At 38.0% G+C, this 24279-nt stretch overlaps 1 protein-coding gene and 1 non-coding gene across 5 annotated transcripts in view; one reads left to right on the top strand and one right to left on the bottom strand.

Moving 5' to 3' along the window:
• FNBP1L (formin binding protein 1 like) overlaps positions 1-24279 on the bottom strand; it is a 112864-nt gene that overhangs the window by 76973 nt on the left and 11612 nt on the right. The window lies entirely within an intron of this gene.
• LOC122678474 lies at positions 2906-3014 on the top strand. The gene has a single exon (XR_006336144.1). It is a non-coding gene; the product is annotated as a U6 spliceosomal RNA (small nuclear RNA).

The raw sequence follows: 24279 nt of genomic DNA on the forward strand, positions 1-24279 counted from the left end.
AAGGAGGTCAAACTAGTTAATCTTAAAGGAAATCAACCCTGAATATTCATAGCAAGACTGATGATGAAGCTGCAATACTTTGGCCACCTGATGCGAAGAGGTGACTCACTGGAAAAGAGCCTGATGCTGGGAAAGACTGAAAGCAAAAGGAGAAGAGGGCAACAAAGGATGAGATGGTTAGCTAGCATGGATATGAGTTTGAGCAAAGCCTGGGAGACAGTGAGGGCAGGAAAGCCTGGTGGGCTGCAATCCATGGCATTGCAAAGAGTAGGACACAACTAGGCAACTCAATTAAAAACAAATTCATACTTTTAACATGAAAATTCACTAGAACAGTGCTAAGTATCCATTTACACTTTCTTTGACTTCTTGGCTTTCTTCCCCTCAGCCTCCCTTTCCTGTTCACTCTAGTCTCTTTCCCATTCCTCTTAATCTACCCCATGAATGCAATGTAAACTGAAATCTAATCATAGGTCCTCCTAGCTAGCAGGGACTTCAAAAATCAACCTCTTTCTTTACATATGAGGAAACTATATCTGAGAGATTAAACTATTTGCCCAACATAACAGAGCTGAGTAGCAGAGCTGAATAAAGGATCCAAATGTCTTAATTACTTTTTCCTGTTATGCTCCTTCAGATCAGTACAGTTAAGTAAATGCTTTATTATCTGGAGAGCAAATGGACTTCCTGGTTTTAATCTATCTGAAGTGAAGTGAAGTGAAGTGAAGTGAAAGTCACTCAGTCGTATCCGACTCTTTGCGACCCCATGGACAACACAGTCCATGGAATTCTCCAGGCCAGAATACTGGAGTGGGTAGCCTTTCCCTTTTCCAAGGGATCTTCCCAACCCAGGGATTGAACCCAGGTATCCCTCATTGCAGGCCGATTCTTTACCAGCTGAGCCACAAGGGAAGCCCAAATCTCTCTGAAGAGATAATTATTTGTTGGCGTATTTATAGGAATAACTCCAAAGAGTGACCTCATGCTACTCTTACTATCTCGAGGGGATCTTCCTGACCCAGGGATCAAACCTGGGTCTCGGGCATTGAAGGCAGATTCTTTACCATTTGAGCCACCAAGGAAGCCACTCTTAGTATTACTATGGTCAAAATACTGATGTAATAATTTTCCCTGAGACGGCGTGGACACACCTCCTAAATGTCCTTCACAAATTTCCTTCCTAAACCCTAGCACGCTCGTCGACCTGTGTACCAAGCAATCGCCACCTGCCTACTCCAGGCTCCTGTGGGTCCCCGCTCCTTCTGGTCCCTCCCAGGGGGGTGATCAGGCCCCCTCTTCCACCCTGCTGGGTGGGCTCCTCCTCACCTGAGCGCTCAGTTCCCCTGCTGCCGTCCACTACCTGCCAAAGCAAAGAAACCGGGCTTTGAAAGGCTGAATTCTTCCAGAGGGGCGAGGCGCCTTCCCCCCTCTAGGAGATTCAAGCCACAAAGCCTCGGGGTGGCCTCAAATGAGACCTGTCTCCTCAAAGTGAAGAGTTTCCCGGCCCATGCACCAAATGTTATAGCCACGCTTTCCGGGAAACAGACTCACTCAGAAGGACAATGCAGATAGTGGAGTGCAGTTTATTACACTGGCGGGCCCAAGGCAGAGTCTCCTCTTAGCCAAGGGCCCAAAATACTGATGTAATGTAGTTATATCTTTATATGCTCTAGTATATTCTGGAAGAAGTTGAGTTGGCCCAGAAAGAAATTTCATGAGTTTATTTTCATAATAAATATTGGAAAATCTTAATATTTAGAATTAAGAAATTAAAACTAATGTTAGTATCAAAACAGATTTTTATATGATAGGAAAATACTTCACATAAATCTAATCAGAAGAGTCTCTAAGATGCAAAAGCAAGAATATTCAGAAAATATGTACATAACTTAGCTGTTCTTTATTCTTTCTTCTACATAATGTAATTATAAAGATGATGAGAGGCACTGAGTAAAGGAAAATGGTCAAGTAAGTGAATTCTCTCGCATATTAACGTAAACTAGGCACTACTAATAAAGTAAAAGTAAAGTGAAGTCGCTCAGCCGTGTTCAACTCTTTGCGACCCCATGGACTATAGCCTACCAGGCTCCTGCGTCCATAAGATTTTCCAGGCAAAGGTACTGAAGTGGGTTGCCATTTCCTTCTCCAGGGGATCTTCCCAATCCAGGGACTGAACTGAGGTCTTCCGCATTGCAAGCAGACACTACCATCTGAGCCACCAAGGAAGCCCTATTAACAATACTATTTTAATTTTACATGGCTAACTTTGTCCTTTTCATATCAATTCTATGTGATTCTTATTTCACCCTCAAAAACTAGCTTGTGAGCAGGTAGGGTTACTGCTACTAGCTTTCACTTCCGATACTGTGCCTAGTACTTTGCATGAATACATAATTTTAGGAAGCATCCCTACGAACAAAGTTAGTGAAGGTGATGGAATTTCAGTTGAGCTATTTCAAATCCTAAAAGATGATGCCATGAAAGTGCTGCACTCAACATGCCAGCAAATTTGGAAAACTCAGCAGTGGCCACAGGACTGGAAAAGGTCAGTTTTCATTCCAATCCCAAAGAAAGGCAATGACAAAGAATGCTCAAACTACCGCACAATTGCATTCATCTCACACGCCAGCAAAATAATGCTCAAATTTCTCCACGCCAAGCTTCAACAGTACATGAATGAGGGACTTCCAGATGTTCAAGTTGGATTTAGAAAAGGCAGAGGAACCAGAGATCAAATTGCCAACATCTACTGGAAATCAAAAAAGCAAGAGAGTTCCAGAAAAACATCTATTTCTGCTTTATTAACTGTGCCAAAGCCTTTGACTGTGTGGGAAAGAGATGGGAACGGCAGACCACCTGACCTGCCTCCTGAGAAACCTGTATGCAGGTCAAGAAGCAATGCTTAGTGCTCGCTTCGGCAGCACATATACTAAAAAATTGGAACGATACAGAGAAGATTAGCATGGCCCCTGCGCAAGGATGACACGCAAATTCGAGAAGCGTTCCATATAAAAAAAAAAAAGAAGAAGCAATGCTTAGAATTGGACATGGATCAACAGACTGGTTCCAAATCGGGAAAGGAGTACGTCAAGACTGTATATTGTCACCATGCTTATTTAACTTATATGCAGAGGACATCATGAGAAATGCTGGACTGGATGAAGAAGAACTGGAATCAAGATTGCCAGGAGAAATATCAATAACCTCAGATATGCGGATGACACCACAGTTAAGGCAGAAAGCGAAGAACTAAAAAGCCTCTTAATGAAAAGTGAAAGGGGAGTGAAAAGGTTGGCTTAAAACTCAACATTCAGAAAACTAAAATCATGGCATCTGGTCCCATCACTTCATGGCAAATAGATGGGGAAACAGTGGAAACAGTGACAGATTTTATTTTGGGGGGCTCCAAAATCAATGCAGATGGTGACTGCAGCCATGAAATTAAAACACGCTTGCTCCTTGGAAGAAACGTTATGATCAACCTAGACAGCATATTAAAAAGCAGAAACATTACTTTGCCAATAAAGGTCCGTCTCGTCGAGGCTATGGTTTTTCCAGTAGTCATGTATGGATGTGAGCTGGAGAGTGAAGAAAGTTGAGCACCGAAGAATTGATGCTTTTGAACTGTGGTGTTGGAGAAGACTCTTGAGAGTCCCTTGGACTGCAAGGAGATCCAACCAGTCCATCCTAAAGGAAATCAGTCCTGAATATTCATTGGAAAGACTGATGCTGAAGCTGAAACTCCAATACTTTGGCCACCTGATGTGAAGAACTGACTCATCTGAAAAGATCCTGATGCTGAGAAAGACTGAAGGCAGGAGGAGAAGGGGACGACAGATGATGAGATGGTTGGATGGCATCGCGAACTTGATGGACACGAGTTTGAGTAAGCTCCAGGAGTTGGTGATGGACAGGGAGGCCCAGCGTGCTGCAGTCCATGGAGTCGCAAAGAGTTGGACACGACTGAGCAACTGAACTGAAAAGAAATTCATGTGAAGACTGATTCTTTTGCACTCCTAAAACAGCACTAAGATAAACCTTGTACTGCATAAAAATTTACAATTGTATCTATGAAACAAGTTTTAAAGGAGACTATTAAAATTCTTACTAGACCTTTAACGTCTGTCAAAATGACTGTCAACAGAAAAAGAATAGCTTCCATATTCTAATGTAAAATAAATCTTAATATTATAATATTAAAATAAATCCTATATTTAGAATAACAAAAGATAAACTAAGAGAAAAGTACATACAAACTAGGAGAAAGTTTAACAACTAAGAAAAGACATAAATAGAGCAAAAAATTTCAGATTTCACTGTGCTTTTCCTCTCCATGGAACTCTTCAGTAACAGGCAGAAGACTGACATAGTCTGAAGGAAACCCGAGTACAGCACTGTGCTTTTCTAGTAGCTTTGTGCTGAAATGGAACAGACTGAAATTTTATATATAGACCAATGCTTTCCTCTTTGTTTCTCTCCTAAATTTATTTGCCTATCTACTTCCAAAAAAGAATTGAGGAGAATGACCAACATTTATACAGAATTACACTGTTCATTCATAGATGACAAGAAAATATAAGAATGTATTACAAAGGTATTATAAGAGGGCAGCAGTTTGTTACTTTCTGTTGTATTCCCCACACAGAAGCAACATCTGACACCAAGTTAAACAATCTAGAAGAAGTGGACAAATCCTTAAAATCATACAACCTTCCAAGACTGAACCAGGAAGAAAGAGAAAATCCAAATAGGCCAATCACTAGTACAGAGTTTCAAACAGTAATCTAAAAGCTCCCTCCCAAAAAAGCCCAGGAACAGACAGCTTCACAGGTGAATTCTATTAATATCAAACATCCTAAGAAGATCTAATACCCATTCATCTCAAACTATTCCAAAAAATTAAATAAAAAGGAACACTTCTAAACTGATTTAACGAGGCTACTATTACCGTGATACCAAAACCAGATAAGGATGCTACAAGAAAATTACAGGCCAAAAATCTTGAATACAAATTAGCAAACTGAATTCAACACTATGTTAAAAGGACCATACACCATAACCAAGTGGATGCAAGGATGGCTCAACATCTGCAAATCAATCAAAAGGATATGCCACATTTACAAAATGAAAGATAAAAGTCATGTGAGCATCTCAATAAATGCAAAAAAAGGCATTTAACAAGATTCAACACCCATTTATGATTAAAAAAAAAAACTCTCAATAAAGTGGGTAAGAAGGGATGTACCTCAACATAATAAGGCTATATATGACAAATCTACAAGTAACATCATACTCAATGGTTTAAAAAAAAAAAGAAAAGAAAAAAATCAAGTGATCCCTCTAAGAACAGAAACAAGGATGCCCACTCTCGCCACTCCTATTCATCATATTATTGGTAGTCTTGGCCAGAGCAATTAGGCAAGAAAAGAAAAATAAAAGATCTACAACCGGAAAGAAAGAAGTTGAAGTGTCATTATGTTCAGATAACATAATTTTATATACAGAAAACATAAAAAATTCCACTAAAAAACTGTTAGAAAGAATAAATGAATACAGTAAACCTGCAGGATACAAAATCAATATATTATACAAAAATCTGTTGTATTTCTATACACTAACAATAAGCCAGCAGAAAACAGGAAAACAGTCCCATTTATAATCCTCAACAAAAAGAATACACAGGAATAAATTTAACAAAGGAGGTGAAAAATCTGTACACTAGAAAACTAAGACATTGTTAAAGGAAACTGAAGAAAACACGATTCAAAGGAAAAATCATCTGTGCTCAATGATTGGAAGGATGAACACTGTCAAAATGTAGACTAAAGCAGTCTACAGACTCAGTGCAATTCTTATCCAAATCCCAAGGAAAATTTTCACAAAAATCGAACCTTTCTAAAGTTTATGTGAAGCCACAGAAGAACCCAGTCAAAGAATCCTAAGAAAAATGAACAAAGCTGGAGGTATCACACTCTCTGCTTTCAAACTATACTATCCAGCTACAGTAATCAAAACAGCATGGCACTGGCAGAAAGATAAATATATAGATCAATGGAATAGAACTGAGGGCCCAGCAATAAACCCACACAATATAAGGGCAATAAATGTATAACAAAGGAGCAAAGAACATACAATGAAGGAAAGATAGCTTCTTCAATAAATGGTGTTGGGAAAACTGAACTACCACATGCAAAGAAATGAAACTAGACCACTATTTCACACCAGACAGAAAAATTATTAAGGACCTGAACCTAAGACCCAATGTCATAAAATTTCTATGGAAGACACAGTAAGGAGATATCTCAAAAAATTAAGAACAGAGCTACCATATGATCTAGCTATCCCATTCTGGGCATTTATTCAAATGAAAGCATAAGCAATATGCTCTCTGACATCAAATCTAAGCTGTATCTTTCTAGATATGTCTCCTCAGGCAAGGGAAACAAAGGCAAATATAAACAAATGGGATTATATCAAACTAAAAAGTTCACACACGCAAAGGAAATTATCAGTAAAAAGAAAAGAATGGAAGAAGATATCTGCAAATGACATATCCAGTTAAGGGGTTAATATCCAAACATATGAAGAACTCATACACTCAACAACAAAAATACAAACAACCTGGTTTTAAAATGAGAAGAGGAGTGAAACAGACACTTTTTCAAAGAAGACATAGAGGTAGCCAACAGGCACATAAAAAGATGTTCAACATCACTGATTATTGGGCAATTGCAAATAAAAACCACAATGAGGGGGGAAAAAACTTGCAATGGGATATTATTTCATCCCTCTCAGAATGGTTATTATCAAAAAGACAAGAAATAAAAGGTGTTGGTGAGGACATGGAGAAAAGAGAACTCTCATGAATGTAAACTGATAACAGCCACTATGGAAGACACAGTATGGAGATATCTCAAAAAATTAAGGATGGAACTATGATATGATCCAGCTATCCCATTCTGGGTATTTATCCAAAGAATATAAAAGCTGTAACCCAAAAAAATATCTGCACCCTCATGTTCACTGCAGCATTATTTACAACAGCCAAGATATGGAAACAACCTAACAGCTCATCAACAGATGAACAGACATAAAAAATGTGGTGTAAACAAAATAAACTGGAATACTACTCAACCACGAAAAAGATGAAATCTTGCCATCTGTGACAACATGAATGGATCTTGAGAAATTCTGCTAAGTAAGACAGAGAAAGACAAATACTATATGATTTCACTCATATGTGAAGTACATAAAATAAACAAAACAAAATAAAGGAACAAACCAAACAAAAATATGTAGATACAGAGTAGTAGTTACCAGAAGAGAAGGCAGATTATGAAATGGATAGTCAACTGAATGGTGACAATGGAAAATACACTTTGGGTGGTGAGCACAATACAAGGTACTTAAAAGTATTTAAAAATAAAGCATTATTTACATGAAACATAATGTTATAAATCAATCTTGAAAAAAGTCACTGTTAGTCACTCAGTCATGTCCAACTCTTCATGACCCCACTGACTGTAGCCCATCTGGTTCCTCTGTCCATGGGATTCTCCAGGCAAGAATACTGCAGTGGGTAGCCATTCCCTTCTCCAGGGGATCTTTCTAACCCAGGGAGTGAACCCAGATCTTCTGTGTTGCAGGCAGATTCTTGACCATCCGAGCCACCAATGTAACTTCAAAAAAATTCTTCTAAAAGAACTATCATCTGCTTTTAATCTAAATTTCTCTGGACTTTTACTATGCATTCATTTTAACATAGGAATTAATTACATGCTTATAAATGTGACTTCTTAAATTGGTTAAAATTTCAAACTATCGTTATTTTATCCCCAACTACTAGGCTATTAGTTTTCTTAATTTTTCCCCTTAAATATTCTTAAAAATTTCAGGTATCAGTACTCTTTTCCTTTCTGCTGCTGTTAATCAGTTCAGTTTAGTTGCTCAGTTGTGTCCAACTTTGCAACTGCATGAACCGCAGCATGCCAGGCCTCCCTGTCCATCACCAACTCCCAAAGTTCACCCAAACTCATGTCCATCGAGTCAGTGATGCCATCCAACCATCTCATCCTCTGTCGTCCCCTTCTCCTCCTGCCCCCAATCCCTCCCAGCATCAGGGTCTTTTCAAATGAGTCAGCTCTTGGCATCAGGTGGCCAAAGTACTGGAGTTTCAGCTTCAGCATCAGTCCTTCCAATGAACACCCAGGACTGATCTTTAGGTTGGACTGGTTGGACCTCCTTGCAGTCCAAGGGACTCTCAAGAGTCTTCTCCAACACCACAGTTCAAAAGCATCAATTCTTCGGCACTCAGCTTCCTTTATAGCCCAACTCTCACATCCGTACATGACTACTGGAAAAACCATAGCCTTGACTAGACAGACCTTTGTTGACAAAGTAATGTCTCTGCTTTTTAATATGCTGTCTAGGTTGGTCATAGCTTTCCAAGGACTAAGTGTCTTTTAATTTCATGGCTGCAATCACCATCTGCAGTGATTTTGGAGCCAAAAAAAATAAAGTCAGCCACTGTTTCCCCATCTATTTGCCATGAAGTGATGGGACTGGATGCCATGATCTTAGTTTTCTGAATGTTAAGCTTTAAGCCAACTTTTTCACTCTCCTCTTTCACTTTCATCAAGAAGCTTTTTAGTTCCTCTTCACTTTCTGCCGTAAGAGTGGTGTCATCTGCATATCTGAGGTTATTGATATTTCTCCTGGCAATCTTGATTCCAGCTTGTGCTTCTTCCAGCCCAACGTTTCTCATGATGTACTCTTCATATAAGTTAAATAAACATAGTGACAATATACAGCCTTGACGTACTCCTTTCCTGATTTGGAACCAGTCCAAACTAACTCTTGCTTCCTGACCTGCATACAGGTTTCTCAAGAGGCAGGTCAGGTGGTCTGGTATTCCTATCTCTCTCAGAATTTTCCACAGTTTATTGTGATCCATGCAGTCAAAGGCTTTGGCATAGTTAATAAAGCAGAAATAGATGTTTCTCTGGAACTCTCTTGCTTTTTTGATGCTGTTAATACCAAATGACTATTGATTGGATGGTTGTGGTAATAAAGATGGGTCTGAAGTGTTTTTTTGGTAAAAATATTCTGAAAATAGAACCCAACAAATAGTTCCCTGAGATTATTTTAGCCAAAAGGAAAAAAAAACAGCAACACTGACCTCTGAGGCCTATCTAAGTGCTTATAAAGAAATTAAGACGTTTGTTTCACAATATCGAGGGATACCTACAACAAAAGGAGGAAAGTTTCAGCTGTTTATTAGTTATGCACTTCTTCCATTGTGGCATTTATCTGAAAGGCTTCCATGGTAACACAGGATTAATACTATGCATTGGAAGAAGTGATAAAGATTATGGGGGTTCCCCCCTCCCAATTCTACCACAGGCATTATTTGCTCTTATGCTAACTGGAAGATCTGAAATACAGTCTGGAAACTTAATTATGCGTAAACCTGTTGAAGACATTTAATAATCTGTTTCTTTCAATTAGCAGGTTTTAGAATTAAAAGATCCTAGAGACCCAAACTATAAAGTGTCCCTAGGGTCATCTAAGAAAGTATAAAAACATCTGAAAGGAGTATACTCCAGTGTCCAAAGTGTGAAGGAACTTTATATGCATTATCTCATCCACAACTCTATGAAACTGGTGGTATTATCCTTATTTCATATAGAGAAAAATGAGTTCTCAGAGGTTAAGTGATTTATGAGGGGTACAGACTTGGGAGTCTTTCCATTTGACACTGCAGGAAAAAGACAAAGGCATTACTGATGTGTCCAAAGTATCTAAACTCAGGTTGGTATGTGCATGGAGCAAGTGGCTACTAGAGGTTTACTCATTTCTCCTTGCTGAACTATCCCGAGTTCAGTAAAATCAAACCGTGAAGAAGTGCAGTGCTCTGGAGGAAAAATAAGATTTTGCAAAGTTACAAATTTTGATGTATGAATCAACAGCTGACTTTTGGAAAGCAAACCACAGGATTGTCTGAATCACCACTCAGCATCTTTCCTATCATCGTGACTGCAAGAATTAAGAAAACCTGAGTCAAAATTAAACTTCCCCTTAGAAGAAATATTACTTTTGAAATTTTTGGAAATCGCTACATAAATCTAAGCATTCTAAGAAAATTCTGAATGTAATATTTGTGTCCACCTGGCTTGGAAAAGGCAGACTGTTTCATACAATTGCTAAAATAAAAGCTGAAAGATGCAATATCTAAATCTTAGCATGGATTTGGGCCTTAAACATAACACTAATTCTTGAAACAGCATTGAACAGTATTGAGTCTCTCATTTTTCTATGAATCTAGTTGACAGCATTCTTTTTGCTTTTTTTTTGTTACTATGGTTTTTGGTGGGGGGTTGTTGTTTTTTTACCCAGTAAATTCTCATTGGTTAAAAACTAAAAACTAATTTGACTTAACAGTCTAATGTTTATCAATAAAAAGTTAACGACCTGTATACAATTTTTTAATATGATGTTCTCACAGCTATAAGTCCTTGAATGTCCCAAAGTAGAGGCACTTACCAAGTACCCAGGTTACAAAGTATGGGGCATAATTCTGAGGATATCTGGGGTAGAAAGCAGGAAGAGTAAACAGTCAAGTGAAACTGGAGAAATTGGCCCTTGGGGAAACTTCATGGGTGTGTCACTTGACTAGGTAGTTGAGTAGTCTAAAACAAGGGGCTCCTGAACTTTTGGATTTCATGACCAGTGTAATTTCAAATTAGATATTGGGGATAACAAACAATTATCAACCTTGTGTTTGTTTCAACACGTTTAACAAATAAAATATATAAATTACAGCTCTACTCACCATCATTTTATCAAAGAAACTGCCAATACTTGCCACGCCCCCCCCCCCCCCCCCCGCCCGCCCCCGGCCAAGAGAAGATATGGGCTTCCCCGGTGGCTCAGACGGTAAAGAATCTGCCTGCCTTTTGCAGGAGACCCAGGCTTAATCCCTGGGTCAGGAAGATTCCCTGGAGAAGGAAATGTCTACCCACTCCAGTATTCTTGCCCGGAGAATTCCATGGACAGAGAAGCCTGGTAGGCTACAGTTCATGGGGTTGCAAAGAGTCAGACACAATTGAGCGATTAACACTTTCACTTTCAAGAGAAGACATTCTAGTCTGGGAAATCCCAAGGACACAGGAGTCTGAGGCTACAGTCCATGGGGTCACAAAAGAGTGGGACACGACTGAGCAACTAAACAAGAAGAAAAGACATAATCTCAGAATAAGACAGTCCTTTAAATTAGGATAATTTAGGATAATTAAGAGCTTATTTTTTTAATCACCAAGTAGTACTTATTTCTCTCATTTTTTGTAGTATTAGTGAAAAATTTGTTATGCAACCAGCATTTGAGAATCAACAGTTCAAAGCAAAGATTCCCAAATACTGGTTCTCAGATAAGAAGTACCTGTGGGGCTTTAAAGGTAATGAATTCTAGGTCTCACCCAAGACCTACTGAATCAATCTATCGGGTGAGGTGTCCAGGAATTTTGATGTCCACAGTACGTATAAACTTAAGTATGACTTAGGAATTCTTGGTAACAGGAATGTCCAATCTAGTCAATCTGGGCGTAAAAGTTCCAGATAGAAATCTTCTTGAGAAATCAAGTACAGGGGTCCATGGGGTTCAGAAACCTGTTTATTTGGCAGATTTACTAAGAACAGTACATCTCACTTCAAGGAGTGAGGTATTCTAAGAATAGCAGAATGCCAGGAATGGAATGTTGGTAGGAACTTGGAAAGGGTAATAAGGCCACAGTTCTCCAGAGAGATTAAGATACTAAATACAAACAAGATACTGGCAAGAAACTAAGGCAAAAATCTAGGTTTTTAACTGGAACCACCATGATGCATAGAGTGCTGTTACTTAGAGTTACTATCATAGTAAGTCCTAGGTTTGGAGAATGTGATTTATTTTAAGCCCTGTGATTTTAAAGCTCACAATGTTTGTGCATAGTAAATGCTCAATAAATATGTGTTGAATAAAGTGAAGTTTAATTTTTAAACTTTTTTTTTAACTATTCTTTCTCCATGCCTAGAAAAGATTTTGAGGTTTTGGGAAATGTTCACAACTAAAACTAGGATAGGGTAATAGGTTTAACATAGCACACTCATGATTTCAGCACTGTAACCTTTTCCTTGTTGAAAGAAATATTCAGAACAAAAGCAAATAACACACAGCTCTTTCTCAGTTATCAAGAGTTGTACAAGAGAACAGTATTTTTTATGATTTTTTTAACTCCCTAATATCTGACTCTGGAACACAGTTAACATTAAGTTTTTGTGGTAGATTTACTTTCCAAATACTTTGTTCAGCTGATATAATGTAGTGTATATTTTTTCTAGTTATATCTACCTGTTTACTTTAGACCTGGCTGGCAGATGGAGGTTAATCCAGGATTGAACATTTGCCACCAGCAGTGTCTGGAGGCAGAATAACAGACTAGTCTAGAGTTCAGATCCTGAAGACAGAACATATGGGTTTGACTCTCAATCCCACCTCTTACTGACTCTTGGATCTTGCCTAAACTACTTAATCTGTGTCCAACAAAGCTCTGTCTAGTCAAAGCTATGGTTTTTCCAGTAGTCATGAACAGATGTGAGAGTTGGACTATAAAGAAAGCTGAGCACTGAAGAACTGATGCTTTTGAACTGTGGTGTTGGAGAAGACTCGAGAGTCCCTTGGACTGCAAGGAGATCCAACCAGTTCATCCTAAAGGAAATCAGTCCTGAATATTCACTGGAAGGCCTGATGCTGAAGCTGAAACTCCAATACTTTGGCCACCTGATGCAAAGAACTGACTCATCTTTAAAGACCCTCATGCTGGGAGAGATTGAAGGCAGGAGGAGAAGGGGACGACAAAGGATGAGACGGTTGGATGGCATCACCGACTCGATGGACATGAGTTTGAGGAAACTCCAGGAGTTGGTGATAGACAGGGAAGCCTGGTGTGCTGCAGTCCATGGGGTCACAGAGTCGGACACAAGTGAGTGACTGAATTGAACTGAACTTTACTCATCTGTAAAGTAAGGGAAAATACCACCTACCTGATAGTTTTTATGAAAAGTAACAGAACATAGGGCTTCCCTAAGTGACTCAGTGGTAAAGAATCTGCCTGCCAATGCAGGAGACATAGGTTCAATCCCTGGGTTGGGAAGATACCCTGGAGAAGGAAATGACACCCCACTCCAGTATTCTAGCCTGGGAAACCCCATGGACAGAGGAGCCTGGCGGCTATAGCCCATGGAGGTCACAAAACAGTCGGACATGACTTAGCGGCTAAACAACAACAACAATAAATGAACATGTATAACTATATATATAAGTGTTCAGTTAGTTACTTTTACTAATTTGGAATGATCAATACTGACTATAGTTTTACAGAACCTTTAGACTTTTTTAACTGAACTTAAGAATTTTTTTCATTCTCATAAACATATCACATATGCAATGCAGGAGACCTGGGTTAGATCCCTGATTCGGAAGATCCCTGGAAGAGGGCATGGAGACCCACTCCAGTATTCTTACCTGGAGAATCCCATGGACAGAGGAGCCTGAAGGGCTACAGTCCATGGGGTCACAAAGAGTCTTGACTGAAGAGACTTAGCACTCACACACTCATTTCAAGTCAGTAAAAATCTTTCTAGGGGCTGCTATCATATTAGGGTATGACAGTTTACTTAAAATGATTTAAATTTATAAAAATCAATTAAGCTTACAGCCAAATTTTCACTAAGATTTAAAGATAAGTTTATTTATATACAAGTAGACATATGCCAAACTTAAAGACAGATACACAACTTTTACTAACTACTCTACAATATGATTCTCAACTGGTGTCAATTTTGAACCGTCCTCACCCAAGGGACATTTGACAATGTTTGGAGAAATTTTTGGATGTCACAACTGTTGGCGGGAATGGGGGAACTGCTACTAGTATCTAGTGGACAGAGGCCAGATACTGCTAATCCTCTTATAATACAGAGCTCCCACTCTACCTCAACAAAGAAGTAGCCAAGAGACTAGAAGCCCAGACGTTATTTCAAAACTACTTAAAAGAACAGAAATGCTTTGAAGAACTGACCTGTGTGGGAAGAGAAGGTAGGAAAAGTAGGTTGTGCCATTTGCACTGCTTGGTCTCACCTTCAAGCTTTTTATCACAAACCTGATGAGGGCCTTCAGGTTACCTTTTGATCCCATTACATTTTCCTGGTCTATTCATTCCCCTACTCTTCACAATGACTATTTCTCACTTCCTCTTTCTCATGAAACCTCCAATACCATCTTTCCTTTCCACATTCTCAGCGAGGATATTTGATAATTTCACTGGGAAAATTGATAATTACCTATAATTATCTCATCTTTGCATCATTAATCTATCAGCCTGTACTCTGCCTTCTCTGTTCCACTGGTCCTTGTTCCTAAGATAAGGTTCTTCATTTGTGCATTGATCTCATGCCATTTCTTAGTTAAGTACATTGCTTCTGAAATTATATCCTTTCCTGCATTATCAATTTCTCTTTCCTCTACATCTTTCTCATTCACAAACATACATCCTGTAACATCATTCATGCGTTAAAAAAAAAAGACAAAAACTAAGACCATGCCCTCATATAGCTCTCCTACTCTGCTTCCTTTCTTAGCAAATTCTTCCAAATAGTTGTTTTGTGTACTTGCTGTTTCTACTTCTCACACTTTCCACTTACTTTTTCTCACCTCCAAATGCTTTAATGTGTATTTTTTACAAACAAGAACATTCTACAACATAACAAAAATGTCACCACCAAAATCAGGAAATTAACACTGATACAACACTATCACCTAACCCTCAGACCCTGTTCAGGTTTGCTCAACTGGTCCAACTATGTCCTTTACAACAACAGGACGAGGTCTAGAACAATGTTACAATTATTGCCACTTTTCTTTCATCTCTTTCTATCTGAAATAGTTCTTCAATCTTCCCTTATCTATCATGACTGTGACACTTTTGAAGGTTTAAAGCCAGTTATTTTGTCGAATGACCATTGATTTGAGTTTGTCTAATCTGTCCCCACCATTCAGATTATATGTCTTTGGCAGGAAATGAAGCATCCTTCTCACTGCATCCAATCAGGTGACAAATGACCTCAATAAGTCCCATTACTGGTGACATTAACTGATCGCTTGATTAAGGGAATAACTGCCGGAGCTCTCCAGTATAAAGTTACTTTTTCCCTTTGCAATTAACTTTAAAACTATGAAATACTTTTTTTTCCTCAGACTTTCAACTTAATTTATTTACATCAGCATGAAGTCATGGGCTCCTATTGTATTCCATGTACTGTCATTCATAACCATCATTATTTATTTTGATGCTCAAATTGTCCCATATTCGGCCAGTGGGAGCCCCTTTAGGCTGACGCCTGTTTTTCACATATTCTCAACATTCTTTGAACACTTCCTCACTTCCTAACACAAAATACTTCAGCTCATCTTTTATTTTCCCCACCCCAGCCCTGGAATCAGGTATTTCCCCAAGGAACTCTGTTCCTTTTAGTGGAGAAAGATATTCAGAAGTCAGGAGTTGGATAATAGATACTCTCATTGACTGCTATAGGTGTATCACTACTCCAAGTCCCTCTCAGTGAACAGACTTTGAGTGCAAATACACACACATACACATAGGTGGATATAGACAGATACACATTTACCTCTTGATCTACCTAATATACTGAAAACCTTGAGTTCACATCAATATTTCCAAATCCTAATATAACACCACAAACACCCTTTTAATATTTGTAATTCCCTTCTCCAAACTGAAAGACCTGGCTCCTTTTACCCTTAATATGTTTGCTGACTCGCTCAGATGACCCCTAACGTGTAACCAATCCCCCTTTGCTGCTGCCACTACTCCCCGGTACCTTCCTGGCTGAACTCCGTCTCCACATCACTGTTAGACTGCCGCCACTCTTCTCTTCTCGGACACTCTGCATCAGGCTGACATCACTGGTGCTCAGCCATCACTGGATTCCCCTTCTCGCTCTGCCTGGGATCCATTACCCTGAGCCTGGCTGCCCACCTGCACAGATGTCTTCCACTCAGTATAACCCAATCGCTACAATGGGTTATAGCTATTAGGTTGGTGCAAAAGTAATTGCAGTTTTACATTGCTGAAATTTGCCATTTGACACTGGAATACATTTTTAAATAAATGTGGTTATGTTACAACACATCATTTTAATGCACATTTGTCACTTCATGTTTTTTATTAATGACATTACTTGCTGTTTATTTTATATTTAGACTAGAGAAATTATGTTAGACAGAAAGAAAATTTGAGTGATTTTCTTATTTGAGTTCAAAATGAGTTGTAAAGCAGCAGAGACAACTGGAAACATCAACATTTGGCCCAGGAACCGGTAACAAAAGTACAGTGCTGTGGGGGAGGTCAAGAAGTTTCACAAAGGAGACGAGAGCTTTGAAGATGCGGAGCATAGTGGCCAGCCATCAGAAGTTAACAACAACCGAGAGCATCGCTGAAGCTGATCCTCCTACATCCACACAAAAAGTTGCCCCAGAACTCAACGGTGACCATTCTACAGCCGTTTGGCATTTGAAGCAAACTGAAAAGGTGAAAAAGCTTGCTAAGTGGGTGCCTCATGAGCTGACCAAAAATCAGAAAAATTGTCACTTTGAAGTGTCACCTTCTTTTATTCTATGCAACAAACCATTTCGCGAATCATGACATGTGATGAAAAGTGAACTTTATATGACAATCAGTGACAGCTAGCTTGATGGTTGGACCAAGAAGCAGCTCCAAAGCACTTCCCAAAGCCAAACGTGAACCAAAAAAATGTCATGGTCACTGTTTCGTGGTCTGCTGCCCATCTGATCCACTACAGCTTTCTGAATCCCAGCGAAACCATTATATCTGAGAATTATACTCAGTCAGTCAACAAGATTCACTGAAAACTGCAACACCTACAGCTGGGCACTGATAGTAGAAGATAGTAGAAAGGGCCCTATTCTCCACAACAGCGCCTGCCCGCATTTCATACAACCAATGCTTCAAAAGTTGAACAAACTGGGCTATGAAGTTTTGCCTCATCCACCATATTCACCTGACCTCTCCCCAACCAACTACCACTTCTTCAAGCATCTCAACAACTTTTTGCAAGGAAAATGCTTACACAACCAGCAGGATGCAAGAAATGTTTTCCAAGAGTTCACTGAATCCTAAAGCACAGATTTTTATGCTACAGGAATAAACAAACTTATTTCTCGTTGGCAAAACTGAGTTAACTGTAATGGTTCCTATTTTGATTAATAAAAATGTGCTTGAGCTTAGTTATAATGATTTAAAATTCACAGTCTGAAACTGCAATTACTTTTTCACCAATGTAAATACCACTCTCCCAACCCTCTCACACGGTCATCCTCTTCATCTTACTCATACTCTCACACCACTCACTGAGCACACCATCCCCTAATTTGGGGGCTATCCTCACCCCACTTAAGCCCTGACTTAGCATTACAGGTCACCCTCCAGCACACAAGTCCTCCTTAAAACTCTGATACCTCAAGGTTCTGTCTGATACCCTGCTCCAGACCATCACAGCTTCCAACCTTGATTTTCTGTGAGGAAACCAACCTTGCTCAACCTCAGCTGGGTTGCTCAGAAGGTAGAAGGGAAATATCCCGCCATTCACCTCAGATTCTATTTTATATCCTCCATCTATCACTTCCCTACGTATCCCTAAATAAAGGATTCTTCTTTCATTTAGTTTTCTTATTATAAAACCAAAGTGAATTTGAATGTTTTACAGCCAGATATTTTAAAAAATAAAGTTTCTCACAATTAAATAATTAGGTAATCTGTGTCTATATGGTACTCAGAATTACAGAAAGGATGAGAATAAAGAAATAAAAGGTAGAATATTAAAAATAGATGTTAATGTCTTATTATACCTTCTAGCTTACTAGGATAAAAATGTTTTAACCACAAAATGCATTAATGCAGGCTATGAGTACAGTTGGATATCTGAAACAGAAATATCAATTTTTCAAACTATACCAAAGTATATCTTTTCTGCCCATCTGCCTTTATTGCTCAGGAAGGCTATGATTCTCAATTTTACAATGAATGATCTCTTCCTTTCAATTCATCTGTATTTATATTTACAGCATTTTCCCTTTACTCCCATATCTGAGAAGCGATAATAGCTTTGCATTGTAATTTATTTTTGGTTAAGAATATTTAAAGGTCTAATAAGAACTAGAAGAGCTTTATAGCATCAAGTGTACCACGGTTATAAAATGGATATATACAACCTGTTATTTTGTAGATTAACATCTTTTTCTTTCATATATTTAAGATAAAAATCTTGCTTGATAGTAGCATAAATAAATCTAAATGATTTATATCTGCCCCAGTTTTTATTCCAACAGATAGTTCAGCAATTATTCCTTATAAAAAACATTTAGTAAGGCAGTATATTGCCGTATTTATACATGTGGTTCAGACTCATTTTTCATTAATTTTTCATTCATTCACTTTGTAAAATAGTACAGCACCTACTTCTCTGTAACTTCGCTATCATCACTCTACACCAAACTTTTCTTGGAATACTTCAGTAGTTTCTTAACTGGTCTTTTCAGGTTTTTAGTTATCCTTGAATTCATTTTTCAATTGTAGCTAAAGTGATCTTATCCAATGCAAGAGTGATCATGTCAGGCTACAATTGTTAAGAGTACTGATTCTGGGGCCCAATACCTAGATTCAAATCTAGAGTCTGCCATTTACTACCTGTATTACCTCTGACAAACCACCTTAACGTCTCAGTTTCCTGATATGTAAGATGGACAACATGTGTATCTTAAATGATTATGAGGATTACATGAACTATGTTAAGTGTTCTGTGAATGGCAGTCTACTTCATCAACCTCAACCACATCTTTATCTGTATTTTATTGTTCTAGCCATTCTGGAAGCTTTTTGTTTTGTTTTTCCCATTTGAGAAAAGGGCCACATGCTCTATATTTGAGGACCTTTGCACATGCTACACCCTATCTGAACTCACCCTTCTGCTCTCTCCCATATACTTGTTGCCTATTGGCTCCTAATCATTTTTCAGATCTCTGTCAACATCTTTTCCACAGGGAGATCCTTCCTAGTGCTAGGTTGGGTTTTTATGTCACTATCACCTTAAAAGAATGCTGTTTCTCTCAGTCACAGTACTTACTGCTTTGGGTGACTAACAGCTATCCTTTCCACCATGCCTGTTTTTGCTCACATTATATCCTTAGGGCTCAGCTCAACAACCAATCAAGTTGTTGAATTAAATAAATGAATAATAACTGACACCTGTGCCATTTATTTAACCTCACCTGATGGCAGGTATTATTTTACAAATGTTACAGTTTAGTGGATTTTAATATGTATCATGATTCTAGATATCAAGAACAGTTTAAAACAGGTAGAGGTCACGTCAGATTCTGCCACTTGAGAAAACTCAAAATGGCCTCTTTAGGCCAGCTTTAGAATGCAGTTGCAATTGAGTAAATTAGATCCATTAGAAGCACTACAAAAAGGGGAAGAGGGCTTTGCAGTCACACAAACCTTTAGCTTTGCATGACAAAGGTTAACCTTTCTTATACTAGTTTCAACTTCTTCTATAAAATGAAACTACTACCACTTACTTCATAGAGCTGGCATGAAAATAAAAGAATATCAGAATGCCTGGCACACAGACATATTCCAAATTTTAAGGTCCTCTCTCTCCCAAGTTCAATTCTTCTAAAAAGTCATTTGGCCAGAATTACATAAAATGGCTTAAAATCTCTTACTGATTTATTACTTAACACTTTCCTTTAAAATGACTTGTGAAAATAATAGAGCAAGATAAAATAATTTTGAGATAAAAAAAATGAAGACAAGATAACAAGAATGAATTTGTAAACAGAATGCAAACAAAAAACCCTACATATTTGCTAACAATAAACCAGAAATCTGATGGTCAGTTTTCTAGCCATAAGTTCAAAGTGGGAAATGTGAAACAGTCACAGGAAACAGTTTCTATACAATAAAAAGCTTGAGAGAAATTTCTCCCATGAGCCTCATAAAGGATGCACTATAAAGTAGTGGGCAATATTCTAAAAGTCCTTATGGTAAACTGGCAAATTATTGAAAGTGAAAGTCGGTCAGTCATGTCTGACTCTTTGCGACCCCATGGACTATACAGTCCATGGAATTCTCCAGACTAGAATACTGGAGTGGGTAGCCTTTCCCTTCTCCAGAACGTCCCAACCTAGGGATCAAACCCAGGTCTCCTGCATTGTAGGCAGATTTGTTACCAGCTGAGCCACTAGGGAAGCCCAGGAATACTGGAGTGGGTAGCCTATCCCTTCTCCAGCAGATCTTCCCAACCCAGGAATTGAACTGGGGTCTCCTGCATTTCAGGTGGATTCTTTAAAAACTGAGCTATCAGGGAAGCCCAAATTTTTGAAGGCAAATTATTAGGACCTACAAAAAATAACCTCTCTGCATATACACTGATGGCTGGCTTCTCAACAAAGCAATTTGATAAAGATAGTGAGTATAACATTGATGGTAAAGAATGAAGATTCTAAATACAAATACCAGAATTCATATCCTAGTTCTGTCATTTACTATAAAGTGGTTTTAGACAGAACACCTTAACCTCTGAGTCCCCAAAAGATACAGTGCCTCAAATATATGAAAGAAAGAAAAGAAAGTGAAGTCGCTCAGTTGTGTCTGGCTCTGTGACCCCATGGACTGTAGCCCACCAGGCTCCTCCATTCATGGAATTTTCTAGGCAAGAGTATTGGAGTGGGTTGCCATTTCCTTCTCCTGAGGATCTTCCTAACCCAGGGATCGAACCCAGGTCTCCCACATTGCAGGTAGACGCTTTACCGTCTACCAGGAAACAGTATCTTCCCAGCATCACAACTATATTCTTTTCTCAATATAGTACTAATGCCATCAATACCGGCTTTTGTTTATATTTTTACTAATACTATCATAGCAAATTAAAATGAACATTAAATTTAAAACTTAACTGAGTTTAGTAGACATTTCTCTAAAAATACACAAATGTACAATAAGCACATGAAAAGTTCCTCAATACCATTTGTCATAAGGTAAAAACAAAACCACAATGAGATACCACTTCATATCCAAAATCAAAAGGTCAGTTGTAAGTTCTGGCAAGGATAAGGATGTGAAGAATATTGCTTGTGGAAATGTAAAATACAAAACAGTCTGAGAAGCCTCAAACAGTTAAATACAGTTACCATATAACCCAGAGATTCCACTCTTAAGTATATGTCCAAGAGAAAGTATACGTCCACCCAAAAACTTAGCCACAAATTTCAAAGCAGCAGTATTCACAATAGCCAAAAACAGAAACAACCCAAATATCCATTAACCGAAGGATGGGTAAATAAAATGTAGTATATGCATAAAATGGAATAGTATTTAGTAATAAAAAAAATAATGAATTACTGATTTGTGTTATAAACACTGATGAACCTTGAAAATATTCTTATTGAAAAATGCCTGTCACAAATGACCACAAATTGTATGATTCCATTTATAAATATTATGGACATATTAAATGTCAAGAATAAGCAAATTTTTAGAGAAAGAAGTACATTAGTGGTTTCCTAAAGCTGGTGGTAGGGGAGAGGGAGATACAGAGAGTAATTCCTAACGGGTACTGACTTTCTCCTTAGGGCAACTGAAAAGTCACAGAAGAAAAGATCAGTGGTCACCAGTTAGGGAGGAAGGAGATATGAAGAATAGCACAGAGGATTTTTAGGGCAGTGATATTACTCTGTACGATATAATAATGTTGGCTACATGCTATTATACATTTTCCTAAACCCACAGAATGCACAACACCAAGTGTGAACCCTAATGTAAACTATGAACTTTGGGTATTAATGATGTGTCAGTGTAGGTTCATCAATTGTAACAAATGTACCAGTCTGGTGGAAGATGTTGATAAACGGAGGCTAGGCATATGTAAGGGTAGGTAGCATATGGGAGATCTCTCAATTTGGCTGTGAGCCTAAAACTGCTCTTTAAAAAGTCTACTGAAAAATCAGTGGTTGGGATAGGGAAGGATGAACAGGTACAGCATGGAGGGCGGGAGTTGGGGAGGTTTGTTGCTGTCTTTGGCAAGGGGATGAAGAAATTATTTTTTACTGTAGTAAAATACTCAAAACTTTTCATCTTAAATTAGCATCTTAAAAATATACAATTCAGTGATATTAAGTACATTTATACTGTTGTGCAACTATCACCAGAATTCTTTTCATCTTCAAAACTGAAACTCTACACCCATTAAACAACAACCACCATTCTACTTTTCTCTATGAATTTGACTAGGCACCTCAAATACATGGAATCATACAGTATTTGTCTTTTTATGACTGGTTTATTTCACTTGGGTTTCCAACTGAGCCCACACACATATTTCACTGATAGCATAACATGTTCAAGGTTCATCAATGTTTTGTAGCTATGTCAGCGTTGCCTTCCTTTTTGAGGCTTAATAATATTTCATCGTATGTATACCCCATTTTGCTTTTACATTTATATGCTGACGAATACTTGGGTTCCTTCTACCTTCTAGCTACTGTGAACAGATGTATGCATATCTCTTCAAGACTCTGCTTTCAATTCTTTTGGGTATATACCCAAAAATGGAATTGCTGAATCATATGGTAATTCTACAGTTAATTTCTGAGGTACTGCCATACTGTTTTTCACAGTGGCTGCACCATTTTACATTCCTACCAATAGTGCACAAGGGTTCTAATTTCTTCACATCCTCACCAACACTTATTATTTTCTGTTGTTTTAATAGCAGTCATCCTCATAGGGATGAGATAGGCCACAAGGGAATAAGACATAGAATTTTTCTACATGATTCTTGGAATGGTGAATACATGACACTATACATTTCTCAAAACCTACAGAACTTCACAGAACCAAAAAAGAACCTTAATATATGCAATTTTTAAAAAATCATTGAGAAAGTCAAAGGATCCCAGGAAAGAATGCAGATTGTAATAAGAGAACCTAAATGAATTACAAATGTATGAAACTATCTCACTGAAGATGAGGGGAATGGTGCTGAACTAAGTAACTTTGGAAATGAACAGTGTGTAAAACTAAAGGGGAAAGGAAATGCACATATGTACTATACTTAGTTGATAAAGCTGATTTGCAGAGGGCTGTGGGCTAACAACTCCAATATTGCTATACATATATAGTGAAAAGAAACAAGCAAATGGATACAGCCAAATAAGAGTTGTTAAAGAATTTACAGATAAAGGGAACAGGCTAGAAGAATATATGTGGTAATGGATTAGAGTTGGAGATATCAGGAAGAATTCATATTTAACTTAATATACAGACAGAGATGGTTAGCATAAAGAAATACTCATAAATATGTGTATATACAAAGGTTAATATACATATATTTCTGTTTTATCAGCTGAGACTAAAACAAATAAAATCCCAGTAACAATGAGCTCATCTGGCATCCATATATAGTTTTCTTTACAACATTTAGTTTATTAAATTAGTTACAGGGAAATATTTAAAATCACACATTATATACAATAACATTGATTTAGAAATATTGCTTTCTTCACTTACACCATATATTGTTTTCTAATATCGTTCTCCAATAAAAGGAACAAGGGCTCTTTACAGAAATGGCTGATTCTAGGACTGGGGCAGGAAATATACAGATGAATCTGTACCATTTTGCAGTCCCAGAAAGTAAGGAAATTCTTTAAAAAAAAAAAAAATCCTTATTGATGGAGATGTGTTACAGGAACCAACTGAAAGATTTCCCATTGACCAAACTTGGACCAATCTGAGTAAAAAAATAAATGAAGAACTGGATTATAATTCAAAAGTATAAATATCCTTGAGCCCATACTGATATAAATAAATGACTGAATAAATTAATTAATGGGAGATAAGAAACAAATCTTCCATGCAGAAGAATTCCAAATAAATTACTTAGACACTCCATCCTAAAAAGGGAGAGCCTAACTTCTCTCTCTTAAGGGTGGGCTATCCACAGTGACTTCCTTTCAAAGAGTACAGCAGGGAAGCTGGGAGGAATCACTTTACAGTGGAGAAACCTGACAAACACTACTTCAGCCGGGTGACGGAGATCAACATCAACAATGATAAATCTTGTTGATATGTACCCTTTCATCCT

The sequence above is a fragment of the Cervus elaphus genome, chromosome 20, assembly GCF_910594005.1.
Source record: "Cervus elaphus chromosome 20, mCerEla1.1, whole genome shotgun sequence".
Taxonomy (NCBI): domain Eukaryota; kingdom Metazoa; phylum Chordata; class Mammalia; order Artiodactyla; family Cervidae; genus Cervus; species Cervus elaphus.